General features: G+C 39.1%; 1 protein-coding gene across 2 annotated transcripts in view; it reads left to right on the top strand.

The window, feature by feature from the left end:
- The window catches only part of CACHD1 (cache domain containing 1), a 210,530-nt gene that overhangs the window by 76,223 nt on the left and 118,912 nt on the right, over positions 1 to 15,395 (top strand). The gene's annotated exons all lie outside the window — the stretch shown is intronic.

The raw sequence follows: 15,395 nt of genomic DNA, 5'->3' as shown, positions 1-15,395 counted from the left end.
AATAATCTTCACTTTAGGTGCATGTTTAGTGATCACTAACACATTGATATTGTATGTGCAGTGTTGTGTACTTGTGATCTTTCAAATTTAATTTCAGCTGAAGCTCATCTGATTTATGATTAGCTTATTACATCTGTTTGCATCACTCAAATTTTTGTCTGTTTATTTAAAATAATAGATTTGAAAATTCAGCATATGTTTGGGTTAAAAAAAATTAAATCTTGAGTTTAATATTAGGTAAGTGTAGGCCCCCACATTGGTTATTTCTGTTTTAATACACTGCAGTGCGTGAAATAAAGGCTAAAGGAACAGATTGAATGAAAGACAAATCTAAAATTCTAATTTTTCTTTTAACTTGCTTATTCTCAGAACTCCATCTCATGCTAAATGTGATCAATTTTGATAGAAATGGCAAACATTGTTTTATGTAACTGATCTAGGGGCTAGAACACAGAACTGGCTTCTGATTCCCATTTAAACCACTAACTCACTTATGTGACCTTATGCAAGTAACTTGACCTCCTTAGACTCCATCAAACCTATTTTAACATTCAGTAAAAACAAAACTGCCTCAGAGCAGAGTTTTCCCAGGGGAAAAATGAATTGCCCTCAAAACATGCAAGTAATTTTTAATTTGGTGGCTGGACAGTTGTACTCTTTCAAGAGCATTTTATAACTTTGCATCAGCATATGCATTTAAATTGGATGTGCAGATAAGTAAACGAACTCTCCAAGTAACTAACTAAATGGAAGAAGCTATCAGACATGAATTACTTTCCAGGGCAATAAGTCAAAATAGAGAAGGGCTTGAATTAAACTCTGGATTCAAATATAGCACACTCAAACTTTAGGCAAATTAGGATTTGAAATTAGACCTCAGCCCTTCTCTAGTTCAAAGGAAATACAGTAATTTGGATATGGTTATGGTCATTCTTGGAGTTGAGTTAATATGTGGAAAATGGAATAATATAAGAAAAATTCTAGCAATTTTAGGTACTATTTGAAAAAAAACTTCAGTTTTAAGAATGTTATTCTTTGCTGGAGTTGAAATTAAGGTGCATAATATATCAGAGCTCAACTTTCATGCTTGTCTATGATAGTATGATTAGTGACGCAGGATGAGAAGTAGGCTATCGGATAAAATAAATCATACATTTAAAAATCACCCCAAGTGTAAGTAAGCCCAACTTTAGTTTATGAAAACTCAAAGATTGTAAAAAGGAAATTTTACTGTTCATCTTTGGTGTTTGTTTTGAATTCTTTTGGTACTGTTTGAATTCATGCAGGTTGGTGAAACTAGATTGATAAGTGTGATAACACTGTTCATAGGAATTGACAGCGGAGATTCTAGTCAATTATCCTGTCTCTGACAGTTACCAATACTAGACACTACAGAGTATGGTGGATAAAGTCCGGCAATGGATATTATGCAAAACATGTGCTTTGTGGGAGAAGTTGTTTTTTTTTCCTAGTACCAGTTGAGGGTTGGGTTGTGACCTGAATTGTAGATGATGATGTTTATATGAATATCTAATCTTTTTAATGTATCCTGCTAAGCAGTTTGCCTCAATATTTTGTTGCAGTCTGTTCCATGCTTTAAATGTGTTTGTAAACTGTCAATTCAGTTGTGGAGTCAGTTCCTTTTTGCTTGTAATATGCGAGAGGAGGGGGAAGTATGATAGGAGGGCCTTCTCTATTCCATTTTCTGTTTCCTCTGTATAGCTCTGTTCTGTCATCTTGTATTTGTAGCCTCTTTTAACTAAATTATGTGGAAGACTTTCCATGTTTCTAAGAATTTTCCTTATCCTTCTCTGGACTTCTTCTATTTCTGTTTTGTTTGTTTTTTTAAGCTGAGATGATCAGAACTGGACACAGTAATGAGGATCAGGATGTGCCATCAATTTGGTATAAAGGCCTTGTATTAGTTTCAGTATTATTCTCTATCCCATTCCTGACAAAGCATTCTCACATTGCTGGTGTTCTAGACTATTCTTGTGACTCAACTCGACAGAGGTTTTTAGGGAGCTGTTCCCAATGACACGCCAGTCTCATTCTGTCAGTGGTCTGTGTCTATAAAAATATTTTTTTCTTGAACCCACCTATGTGAACCCACCTATGTGTTTGAGAAGTTCAAATTATTTTTTCCCAAGTGCATTACAACTAAATTTCTAAACTACATTTCATTGTGTTGTCTAATTGCCTAGGTTGGATTCACTTTTCTGTTAATATTTCTGCAAAATATTTGTATATAAATAAAATTTAAAAAATTTCAATTAACATTAGGTCTTAACAAATCCGTTTGTTCTTACTAAATATATATTTTTATCCTAAACTACCTGACAGTTTCCCTTTCTAAAATTTAATTACTCATTGCGATATGCAGCATTGTTCCCAAAGAAACCATGGCAACAGTGTTGAGGAAACAAAATAATAATACCCATAAAGATCTGAGGACATTTCTAATGTATTTAATTCATTGGTGTTTTATGCACTAGGGTTTACTTTTGTTTTGTTAGGAATTTAGTACTTAGCATAGCTGCATCCATCCATATTATATATCTAAATATCACACAACTATCCAAAACATACAAAAATTCACACTACTTTCTCATAATTGGACAAAAAATGGCTTTTTGTCATTAGGGACATTAAAAGGGCTCAGTGTCATAGTTATACTGTAACTAAAAAAGATCTCTCATGTCATAGTATCAAATCTATATACTAGTGAGGAGTAGTTGAGTTTACAGTACTGTTCATTGTCTGGAATTTTCAAAAATATTGCCAGTCATGTTGTTTGGTAGGTTCCTAATTTTTTTCTTGAAAGAAGTTGAATGCATATTGGTAATATAGTATTTTAAAAATACTGGATTAATGATGGATTCTAAAGTTTTCATATTACTACTAGTCTTAAATTAACATACTGTACATTAATATTGAAACCAATTTAAAGGGCTGTGTTAATTATCACAGTATAATATGTGGACTGAACCTGGTGCCACACCATATTCTATTTGTATAAACATGCACAGAATCACTGGTGGTGAAGATTAATGTTAAAAACTGTGGCTGCTTGGATTTTAAAAGCTACTCTGTTGCCACTAGGTTTTAAAAAAAATTATTGCCCCCTGGAGATTACATTTTAAACTCAAAAGGTCATTGGTTTTCACTACAGACAACAAACTAATCCCCTTCTGAAGGCTGTGAAGTAAATAAGATGGGGGCAGTCAGAGAGGAGCTTGTGCTTAACTCAGGAGAGGGGGGAGGGGAGAAAGGAGGGAAAGAACCTTGTATATTCTTCCACTTTAGATACAGTGGAACTTATTGTGATGGTTCCCCCCGGGGTACCACCTGGAACTGAGGTACCACTGAGTCCTCTGACTCACCAGCCTGAGTTTCCACTCACACGGTGCTGCTGTGACAAGCTGTAGACCACTCCTGGTCTTATATTCCCACCAGCATTTGCACAGGCAGGGACACATCCAGCTGCAGTTACATGAGGCTGACCAGCCACTGCATGAACCAACAATAGAGAGATTATAGTTAAGATACCACCAGCTTCTCAGCCTAGGACCCCAGAGCTGTAATGTCCTGCCCTGACTGAAACCCCGACCAGTGTGAATTTATTACCCAGTTTGCCCCCCTCTCAATGTGGAGAGGAATATGCAACAAGCCTGTGTTAAACCAAGCTGAGACTTTTCTCCAGACACTTCACTTAAAGGCACACTGGTTTAGATGAAACATAAAACAAGTTTATTATCTACAAAAGATGGATTATAAGTAGGGGCCCTACAAATTCATGACCATGAAAAACATGTCACAGACCGTGAAATCTGGTCTTTCCCCATGAAATCTGGTCTTTTGTGTGCTTTTACCCTATGATATGGGACGAGATTTTGAAAAATGAGAAGTGATTTGGTGGCCTTAGTTTTTGGATGCCCAAATTGAGACACCTTAAAAGGGACTGCTTTTCCAGAAAGTGCTGAGGCAGACTCTCAACGGATTGACCATAAGATGTCTTAAGTTGGGCATCCAAAAATGGAAGCAACCAAAAATCATTAGTTGCCTTGAAAAATCTATGCCATACTGTATATGGTATTAGAAAGAATGTGGCTTATTGTGCAGTCCATTGTAAAGAAATTTGTTTCTGTATGAGCATGCACAAATGTGTGTGCTTGTGTGCAACATGTCCAAAATGGGGCAATTGTCATGATAAGTTGACGTTTTAGTCCTTAAATCATCTTGACTTTGGTAAAGAAGGGCTCACTGGCTTTAATTTAAAGTTGAAGAATCTTTCACTACCTTTTCTGGGTGGTCTGCACGCCACATAAAAGTCACATGGGCTAACTTATACATATCAGATGGCTTTTGAAAGTAAAAAGTGTGCTTGGGAAATTCAGAAACTGAAGTTGGTCTTCTTTATTGAAGCCTTCACTACACTTTTTTTTTACTTGAGGAAAAAAAACCACACTAGCTTAAATCCCCGTCACAGATGCGCACATTAACTCTAGACATTTATTTATATCTACTTAAACATTGTAAGTAGTGTGATGAGTAGTTAACTGTCAAAGAAGAAAAATGGGGCTACAATAGAGTATAATTTCTGTAGTTAAAAGCTCAATATTGAAGTGGATAGAAGAATAATTGAGCACTTCTGGTTTATTGATAACTTGGTCTTTCAATCCTAATGAATCATGAGTAGTATAACTGGAGTTTTATGAGTAAGAGTGATACATCCAACTGAGCATCTTGAGCAAATGCAAATAAAATGTAAGCAAATTAAATCCCCTGTGACTGGCTCCTTTTTTTTTTTTTTTTTTTTGGTCAGTCATTAACATTTTCTTACCAACTGATGCCTGAAGGCAATTATTTATAGTTTTCTGTCAACTGGGAACTTTTCTGGAAGGCCACTCAATTTTTATTTAAAAAACAAAACAAAAAACACCATGTAAACAATGATGTCTAGGAAACAGAGAGGGAAAAACTACAGCTGTTGGCTTAAGCACCAGCGATTAATACAATCAACTGTCTTTATGCCACACAAGGAGTGGCTTAAAGTTTAAAACTTTAGACACTTTGTGCTCTCAAAATCTGGGGCTGTCTATTTCTTCAGAGTAATCTGTATAGTAGAATTCCATGTCATTCTGTATGTCACTCTGAAACATAGAATGTCTGAGTCCATGTGAAGCGATGGATAAAGCTATAAGCATAGTTGAGTGCACTTTTTGTTCAGAATATCATAAGGTTCAGTCGTCACTTGGATTCACAGTCTGTTACTATCTGGTTATTAAGTTCTGACCCATTTTTACTACTAGTGCCATATAACCTTTTCCACGGTGAAGTAAGTGTTTGCACCATAGATGTGGGGCATGGTGTCAGTGACTTCCCTATAAAGAATCTTAACTGAGTTACATGCATGAAGAATAGTTTTAATATTATAGCCATCAGACTGAGAGGAAAGGAAGGTAAGAATAAGCATTTCTTCAAATGGGTGGTTTAAGTCGCACATGACACAGGCAATATTCTGGGGAGAGTGGAGAATTTGCAGATGAGAGTGGAGAGCATCTGTTGAAGATTGTGAGACATCAAAGTTCCTAATAGTTGAGAGAATGTAAGTTTAGAATCCAAAATCAAAGATGATAGTTTTGATTGAACAATTTTTTGATCAATTTAAGATATGTTGAATTGAAGGAAGTTAGGACAGGCCCAAGAGTTTTTTTAATAGCTTGACAGAAGTGAATTGAAGAAAGAGTAAAGGGGATATAGCATTTGAACTTTGGACTCATCCTCTGTCTTCCCTCCCCTCCTCTTTTCCACCCTCAACAAGCCAACCTTCAAATCTACCTTCCTCTGTAACTATTTCTCAGTCTCCCCTCTTCTTTTCTTTTTAAATTCAAAACTCCTTGAGTGAAAAGTTTACAATAGCTGCCTCAAATTCATATCCTCCAACTCTGTCATGGGTCCTTTCCAGTCTGGCTTCTCTCTCCATGTCACTGATACTTCTCACTAAGGGTTTAATGATTTCAAAGTCCTCAAATCTGGCCAGGTGTACTCGTTCTTCTCCATGACTCCCCTGCTGTTTTTGACTCTGTTCACCACACTGTTTTTCATGGCAACTTATTCTCCTTTGTCTTTTTTGTGACACTGTCTTCTCCTAGTTCACCTCCTCCTTCACTTTAGTTCCCATGGTGCCTCCTTCACTGGATCCATCTAGTCTATTCGTTTGTATGAACCCTCCTTATAGCAGTATCTGATCCACTCCTATTTTCACATAGAAATAATCTTTCTCTATCTTCCTTCCTTCCTTTGCAGCTTCTTGTGTGGAGTTTGGTGGTGGTGGTGGTGGTGGTGGTTGGGGCTTTGTTTGTGAATTTTTTATTGAGGAAAAGCTAAGTCAAAGAGGAGAGGAGTTTTGTATTTTGTATTGAACGCAATGCATGGTGTTGCTTTTCTGGTAGTGAGTTCCATAGCCTAGGTTCTCCTCCTTTCTTGCAGTGTCTGTGAGTTTCCCACAAATTCGTGTCTTAGGCCCTCTCTTCTTCTTCCTCTACATCTTAACTTTGGGTGATTTCTTTTGAACACATAACTTCAACTGGCATTTCTATCTTCCCTGACCATTCATAAATGTGCCTCTTCACTCCTGATCTGTCTCCATCCATTCAGTCTCTGTTTCTTTGATCCCTTGCCATCAAATTTAACTTAGCCTAGCTAACACAAAACACCTTGCTTTCCCTCTCAAACCCTCTCCACTTCCTTCATTTCCTATTACTCTTGCACAGCCAGGGGAAAATTAGTTAGAGGAGGGGTCAAGCAGTGAATTGTAAACTCTTGTTTGTCACTCTTTTATACGCCTGTGCCCCAAATACCTTGTCTCTGCTGCTCAGGTGGATAGTGATTGCCCAGCAGGAGTATACGCTCTGCTGTTGATTCTGCTGTCACAACTTGGTAAGATCAAAATGTTTTATGGAGCTTGCAGTTCACTTAAGATTTTTAATGAAATTCTGAGCCCACAAAAATTGAAGGAGTTCATTGTGCATTTTCCTCCATTGTATAAAGGTATTCTGTGTGAGATGCTGTTAAATAAGCAGGTCCATATGAAAAGATACACAAGTTCTTCTGTTTGCGTAGGATTTTCTAGGACAGGGCTGCAGAGAAAACTGACATGGGCATTCCCTTTGATGCATATTACAGAAGTAGCATTTAGCTATTTTACATACAACAACTTGTATCAACTTGTGAAAAGGATCAGGAAGTGTCACTGTTATATAAACAAGCCACCATGTCAGACTTATTATAGCACTAAACTCTACAGAAGGTGTTAGCATGGTTCCATACGATACATTACAACTGAGAGATAGTAGATATTCCCTAAATCTTCTGTTTGCAATCCAACCTGTCATAAGAAAGAGCATGAGTAGCTTTCCTAAATCCAATAAAGAGTTAAGAAAGAAATCGGATACAATTTGGCAAGGGAACATATAAAACACCTTCTGAGGAGGGTATGATAAAATTATTGTGGTTGAAACAAATACCCTCATTTCTCTATTTTGAATCATAGAATCATAGAACATCAGGGTTGGAAGGGACCACAGGAGGTCATCTTGTCCAATCCCCTGCTCAAAGCAGGACCAATCCACAACTAAATCAACCCAGCCAGGACTTGGTCAAGCTTTAACTTTAGAAACCTCTAAGGAAGAAGATTCCACCATCTCCCTAGGTAACCCATTGCAGTGCTTCAACACCCTCCTAGTGAAAAAGTTTTTCCTAATATCTAACCTAAACCTCTCTCACTGCAACTTGAGACCGTTACTACTACTTCTATCATCTGCTGCCACTGAGAACAGTCTAGCTCCATCCTCTTCAGAACCCCCTTTCAGGTAGTTGAAAGCAGCTATCAAATCCCCCCTCATTCTTCTCTTCTGAAGACTAAACAATCCCAGTTCCCTCAGCCTCTCCTCATAAGTCATGTGCTCAAGCCCCCTAATCATTTTTGTTGTCCTCCACTGGACTCTTTCCAATTTTTCTGCATCCTTCTTGTTGTGTGGGGCCCAAAACTGGACACAGTACTCCAGATGAGGTCTCACCAATGTTGAAAGACATGATCATTCCCCTCTATTCAATCTGCTGGCAATGCCCCTACTTATACAGCCCAAAATGCTGTTAGCCTTCTTGGCATCAAGGGCACACTGATGACTCATATCCAGCTTCTCGTCCAATGTAACCCCTAGATCGTTTTCTGCAGAACTGTTGCCTAGCCACTTGGTCCCTAGTCTGTAGCAGTGCATGGGATTCTTCCATCCTAAGTGCAGGACTCTGCACTTGTCATTGTTGAACCTCATCATATTTCTTTTGGACCAATCCTCTAATTTGTCCCTCTGTATCCTATCCTTACCCTCCAGCATATCTACCACTTCTTCCAGTTTAGCGTCATCTGCAAACTTGCTGAGGGTGCAGTCCACGCCATCCTCCAGATCATTAATGAAGGTATTGAACAAAACCGGCCCCAGGACTGACCCTTGGGGCACTCTGCTGGATACCGGCTTCCAACTAGACATGGAGCCATTGATCACTACCCGTTGAGCGTGATGATCTAGCCAGCTTTCTATCCACCTTATATTCCATTCATCCATCCCATACTACTTTAACTTGCCGGCAAGAAAACTGTGGGAGACCATATCAAAAAGCTTTGCTAAAGTTTCTAAATAGTCCTGAACCACTTCTTTCTCCACAGAGGGCTGGTCACCTCCTCCCCATGTTGTGCTGTCCAGTGCAGTAGTCTGGGAGCTGACCTTGTTCGTGAAGACAGAGGCAAAAAAAGCATTGAGTACATTAGCTTTTTCCACATCCTCTGTCACTAGGTTGCCTCCCTCATTCAGTAAGTGGCCCACACTTTCCTTGACTTTCTTCTTGTTGCTGACATACCTAAAGAAACCCTTCTTGTTGCTTTTAACATCTCTTGCTAGCTGCAACTCCAAGTGTGATTTGGCCTTCTTGATTTCATTCCTGAATGCCTGAGCAATATTTTTATACTCCTCCCTGGTCATTTGTCCAATCTTCCACTTCTTGTAAGCTTCTTTTTTGTGTTTATATCAACAAGGATCTCACTGTTAAGCCAAGCTGGTTGCCTGCCATATTTACTATTCTTTCCACACATGGGGATGGTTTGTTCGTGCATCCTCAATAAGGATTCTTTAAAATACAGCCAGCTCTCCTGGACCCCTTTCCCCCTCATGTTATTCTCCCAGGGGATCCTGTCCATCAGTTCCCTGAGGGAGTCAAAGTCTGCTTTTCTGAAGTCCAGGGTCAGTATTTTGCTGCTCTCCTTTTTTCCTTGTGTCAGGATCCTGAACTCGACCATCTCATGGTCACTGCCTCCCAGGTTCCCATCCACTTTTGTTTCCCCTACTAATTGTTCCCTGTTTGTGAGCAGCAGGTGAAGAAGAGCTCTGCCCTTAGTTGGTTCCTCCAGCACTTGCACCAGGAAATTGTCCCCTACACTTTCCAAAAACTTCCTGGATTGTCTGTGCACCACTGTGTTGCTCTCCCAGCAGATATTGGGGTAAAGTCCCCCATGAGAACCAGGGCCTGTGATATAGTAACTTCTGTTAGTTGCCGGAAGAAAGCCTCATCCACCTCATCTCCCTGATTTAGTGGTCTATAGCAGACTCCCACCACGACATCACCCTTCTTGCTCACACTTCTAAACTTAATCCGGAGACTCTCAGGTTTTTCTGCAGTTTCATACTGGAGCACTGAGCAGTCATACTGCTCTCTTACATAAAATGCAACTCCTCCACCTTTTCTGCCCTGCCTGTCCTTCCTAAACAGTTTATATCCATGCATGATAGTACTCCAGTCATGTGATTTATCCCACCAGGTCTCTGTTATTCCAATCACATCATAATTCCTTGACTGTGCCAGGACTTCCAGTTTTCCCTGCTTGTTTCCCAGGCTTCTTGTATTTGTGTATAGGCACTTAAGATAACTTGCTGATTGTCCTGCTTTCTCAGTATGAGGTAGGAGTCCTCCTCTCTTATGCTCTCCTGCTCGTGCTTCCTTCCGGCATCCCACTTCCCCACTTACCTCAGGGCTTTGGTCTCCTTCCCCGGTGAACCTAGTTTAAAGCCCTCCTCACTACGTTAGCCAGCTTGCTTGCGAAGATGCTCTTCCCTCTCTTCGTTAAGTGGAGCCCATCTCTGCCACATGGGAACTTTTTTTTTCATAACAGCTGATAATTGAAGTTGATGTATTTTCCTTCTAACATCCAAAATTTGTTCCTTCTTTTTGCCCCCACTGAAGAAATTTCACTAAATAGTAATGTCTTTAATGAGATTGGCTCTTTGAGCCATTTTGACTTCGTACCTCTTTTAAAAATCAGTTATGTTCATGCTTGGTTTTCCATATTGCATTGCAAAATCATTCACTGTGTAAGAATGCAGAACGTAAAACTTTGTTCTAAAAATCTCAGTAAAGGATATAAATCATGCATGACCCAACCAAAGTAAATTAGATACTGGGTGAAGCTCATGGACCTTGGGAGAATTAGTTTTAGGGATCAGATGTCCAGTCTGCAGACCAAGTTGGCTTGATGGGGAACAAAAGGAACAAAATAACACATGCACGCAGCATAAAAATCCCAGAGAATCAGTCATTGAAGCCTTCTTCATTGGAGTTTCAGCTTATGGATTCTTTTGTAGCTGGGGTTCTTGTTCCACATCAGACTGAAGTCTGGAAGTTCTGGCCCCTATATCTGGGAGTTCTTCATCCCTACTAATCTTCCATTTACTCATTTTTCTCTGCAGCTATTTGGGTTTTATAAACCTTTAGATACCCAGGAGGTTTGCAGCTAGCCTGCCGAAATATATACTGTAACTCCTTCTCTAAAGCTGCTCCCGGGCCAGCCTCTCTGGGCTCCTTCCTTTGGCCGGCTAATTCAGTTAGGACTCCCCTTTCAAAATTCTTGGATACTCCGTAACTTCATTAACTTTTTCCTTTGACAGGTAAATGTTATATTGTAGCCATCTAAGCTATGAAAGGACGCCAGGGGGTCTATACCTATGTTTTTCCCTTCTCCATCCAGTGCTAGGACAAGCACCTTTTTATAGAGAGCAGTCCTACACAGCAGTCTCCTTCTTTAAGGGAAATACCTGATGCAAACATGTTACAAAATATATTAATAGCCTTCAATAAATATCAAAGAGCTGCTTTGCCCTCACACTAATGATCCAACAAATAAAGGGTTCTTCATCACTTGAAGTATTTCAATCAAGACTGGATATCTGTCTAAAAGGTGTGCTGTAGCTCAGCTGGAAGTTGTAGGTTTGGTGAAAAAATTTCTGGGTGAGGTTCTATTGCCTGTGTTATGCAGGAATCCGAGCCAAAGGCCAGAAGAGACCACCAGATCATCTAGTGTGACCTCCTGTAAAAATCTCCAGTAATGGAGATTCCACAGCTTCGGTGGGCAATAGGAGGGACTGAGGTTCCTCATTGCCTGAGGTCCCCACAATGGCAAGGAAATGATTACGTGAGAGAGACCCAGATAATCCTGGCAAGTGACCTGCACCTACATCCTACACAGGAAGAAAAAAAAACCTAAAGTCACTGCCAATCTAACCTGGGAGAAAATTTCTTCACAACCCCACATATAGCGATTGGTCAGGCTCTGAGCATGTGTGCAGGAATCAGCCAGAAGGCACCTGAGAGAGAGAGGGAGAATGCATGGTGCCACTTCAGCGCCCTGACGCATCCCATCCAATGTCCCAGCTCCATCTGTGGCCATCCCTGATGCTTCAGAAGGAGGTTAAATAAATAGAATACACTTAGGGAGAAAAATCCCTTCTTGATCCCTTGCATGTGATCAGATAGTGTCAAAGCCAGGGGTGGAGCCAAGAGTTGAACCCAGATCTGCCAAGTCCCAGTTTAGGGTGTTAGCTCTCTCTGATTTCCACTAATTGTTCTGTTTCTTGTTGCATCAGAGGGAAGACTTCGCATGTCATATAATGCAAACCATGGTAGCTCACCACCTAGTCCAGAGTGGAGCCCAATCAATTTTTTGGTAGGAAGGAGGGATGAATTCCTGTGTGAATTTAACCCTTTTGCAGTCCGTGAGAGAAAGTATCTGAAGATCATAGTGAAATACATAGGTTCTTGGATCTACAAACCAGGAAACTGAAGAACAATCTACAGTTAATCTCAGAACAACTGGGAGGTCAGACTAGATTATCATAGTGGTCCTTCTGGTCCTAAAAATCTATGGATCAGGTTGATGCATTTGTCACTGATGCAGGTCAGATACTGCCTAAAAAGTTCATCTCACACAGTCCAAACCCAAGCAGGCGAAGAATAATGCTGCCATCCACTTCCCCTCAGTTTCACATATCAGCACTCCATGTCCATGTAGTCTTGACCTTAAAAAAATATCAGTCAGTTCTAATGTTCCTCAGCTGAATATCCAAAACATTAACAGGAAAAGCACACCAATGTTTCACTTTAAGATTCTTAATAATAAAAGGGACCTTATGTTAAAGGTCCCTTATCAGTCAGATATGATCCAGCGTTGCCTTGGGCGCTTCACTACCAGAGCCAGTCTTGATGTGAGTGACAATGGAAAAAGCTGTGAATTTGTTGTAATCGATCTTGTACGTTAGCACATAAATTGGATTCTAACAAAGGTTAAGTAGCATATTGGGAAGGCAGGCTGATTTTTTTTTCTCTTGCAGTGGACATAGCCCTTTAAAATATTTTAAGGAAAGAGAGAAGAAAAGGATACGTTAAAAAAAAAAATCACTGAGGGTATTAGATGACAGGGCTTTCCTTACACAATTACCAAACAAGTATTCTGTGATCCTTGTAGGGTGAATGGAGTGATTAGCATGCCAACACTTCATATTAATGGTGTAAGTGACAATTTTTACTTAATGCTGAGAGAGAGCCAATTAAAAGGTAGCCAATAATAGGTGTGAAGATGTCTGCCCTTTTACTTAAGAGATTGTATAATGTAACTCCGAAAGATACAGCAGTCATGAATGAAGTTCACTTGCAGACTTCACTAAGAAATGCATCTCCAGGTGTTGTCTAAAGGAATTTGGAGATCAGTGTTTTAGCTAAGTGACATTTTGACTTGCGCATTATCTTCTCAGCTGCTTCCACGTCTGTAAAATGAGGATATACTTCCAGTAGTGTTGAGACTTAACATTTTTAAGGTACATTGATAAAATGAACTATATAAATATTGATGTGATTATAATAATTGTTTTCAGAGTGACTTTCAAGGTACTAGGGCTCCCTTTTAAAATTTTTGGAGTAGACGACAATTGAGCTGCTAGAAAAAGCTTTCAAGGTTTCCTAGTATGTGTGATGGGATGCTTTGCTAAAAGTACTGAAAGGAGAATTGCTGGCTCTTCATATATTGGTAAAAATAGTTCTCATTTCTCTTAATTATACTGATAACAATTTACAAATAGCTTGGGATGTTTGTGAGCCTGATGTGCTTAACTCAAGCAGAACTCAGTGGTCTGCTCTGAGTATGGAGGACAGCAATGGGCCTTTTAAGAATAAAAGGGATACAGAAGAGTAAATATCATTTGAGATGGTCTAGAATACAAGACTTCATAAATCCCCAAGATATCTATAAAATCATGATGTAGAAAATATTATGACTCATAGGGAATTCAAAAATAAGATATTAAATACATTCTTCAACATACAAGTGAAACTTTCCTGGATGTTAATCCCCTGGCGTAAGTCAGTTATATCATCCATGCTTGTCAAATTCTTTGATACACATTTTGAATACAGTCTTTGACATTAAAATTTATTTAACTTTAAGATACAGCCATAAATAAAGTGAATTCAGTAACTTTCCTTTCTCTGAACACCCTCCTAGGGCTCCCCCCAAAAAGAAGACTTCAGAGATGTAGCGCTTAGAAGTAAAAGGAGCTTTAAAAAGGCTCTAAGGGAATACACAATGAGAAAAATGTCTCTGGAAAAATTAAAGTGAAATTCACTAATGTTGTGATGAAACATTGTCAGGAGAGATGGTGACATTTGAAATGCATTACACATAGGTAGCATCATAACACAAAATGGTGTTATTGTTTAACCTGACCGTTAACTAAAAAATACCGGGTCATCGTTATTCGGTATCACTTCCAGAAGGAAAAGAGGAAAATGTCGAAACATAAGTACTAGATAAAAGTTGAACAGCAAAAAGAAAAATAATATTTTTAAGTTGAGTTGAAGAGAACTGTGACAATAGCTGAAAGGAGGAAGACTATTCTATTTCACAGCAAAGTTCGAGGTTTCAAAATTTGTTTTCATAGTATCTTCGAAATATCAAGCTTGCAGGGTCTTGAGAAGTCATCAAGTCTAGTCTCCAGCACTGAGGCAGGACCAAGTAAACCTAGACCAGCCCTAACAGGTGTTTGTCAAAACCATTCTTAAGAACCTCCAGTGATGGCAATTCCACAAGGTCCTTTGGAAGCCTATTCCAGAGCTTAACTGCCCTTGTAATTAGGAAGCTTTTCTTCATATGTAACCTAAATCTCCCTTGCTACAGATTAAGTCCCATTGCTACTTGTCCTGCCTTTAGTGGACATGGAGAACACTATCCTCTTTATAAAAAACTAGGAGTCCTTGTGGCACCTTAGAGACGCATTTATTTGGGCATAAGTTTTTGTGGGCTAGAACCCACTTCACAAAAGCTTATGCCCAAATAAATTTGTTAGCCTCTAAGGTGCCACAAGGACTTCTTGTGGTTTGGTTTTTGTTGTTGTTGTTGTTTTTTGTTTTTTTTTTCTAATACAGACTAACACAGCTACCACATAAATCTATCCTCTTTAAAACAGCCCTTACCATATTTGAAGACTCAGTCGTCTTTTCAGAAGAATTAACATGGCCAGTTTTTTGTAACCTTTCTTTATAGGTCAGGTTTTCTAAACCTTTTATTGTGTTTGGATTCTCTCAAATTTATCCACATCTTTCCTAAAGTGTGGTGCCCGGAACTGGACAAAGTACTCCAACTGAAGTCTCACCAGTGGTGTGTAGAGCAGGACAATTACGTCCTGTGTCTTACACTCCTGTTAATACATCTCTGAAGGAGAGTTAGCCTTTTACATAGCTTCATCAAATTGTTGACTCATTCAGTTATGATCCACTATAACCCTCAGATCCTTTTCAGCAGTACTGCCATCTAGCCTCCTATTCTCCATTTTGCAGTTGTGCATTTGATTTTTTTCTTCTTAAATGAAGTACTTTTTACTTTTCTTTATTGAATTTCATCTTGTTGAATTATGACCAATTCTCTGATTTGTCAAATGGTGACATTTGAAATGCATTACACATAGGTAGCATCATAACACAAAATGGTTATCTAATCCTAACCTCCAAAGTGCTTGCAA

Source organism: Gopherus evgoodei, chromosome 8 (genome assembly GCF_007399415.2).
Source record: "Gopherus evgoodei ecotype Sinaloan lineage chromosome 8, rGopEvg1_v1.p, whole genome shotgun sequence".
NCBI lineage: Eukaryota > Metazoa > Chordata > Testudines > Testudinidae > Gopherus > Gopherus evgoodei.
The sequence above is the reverse complement of the archived record's forward strand: the minus strand, read 5'-3'. Positions and strand labels throughout refer to the sequence as shown.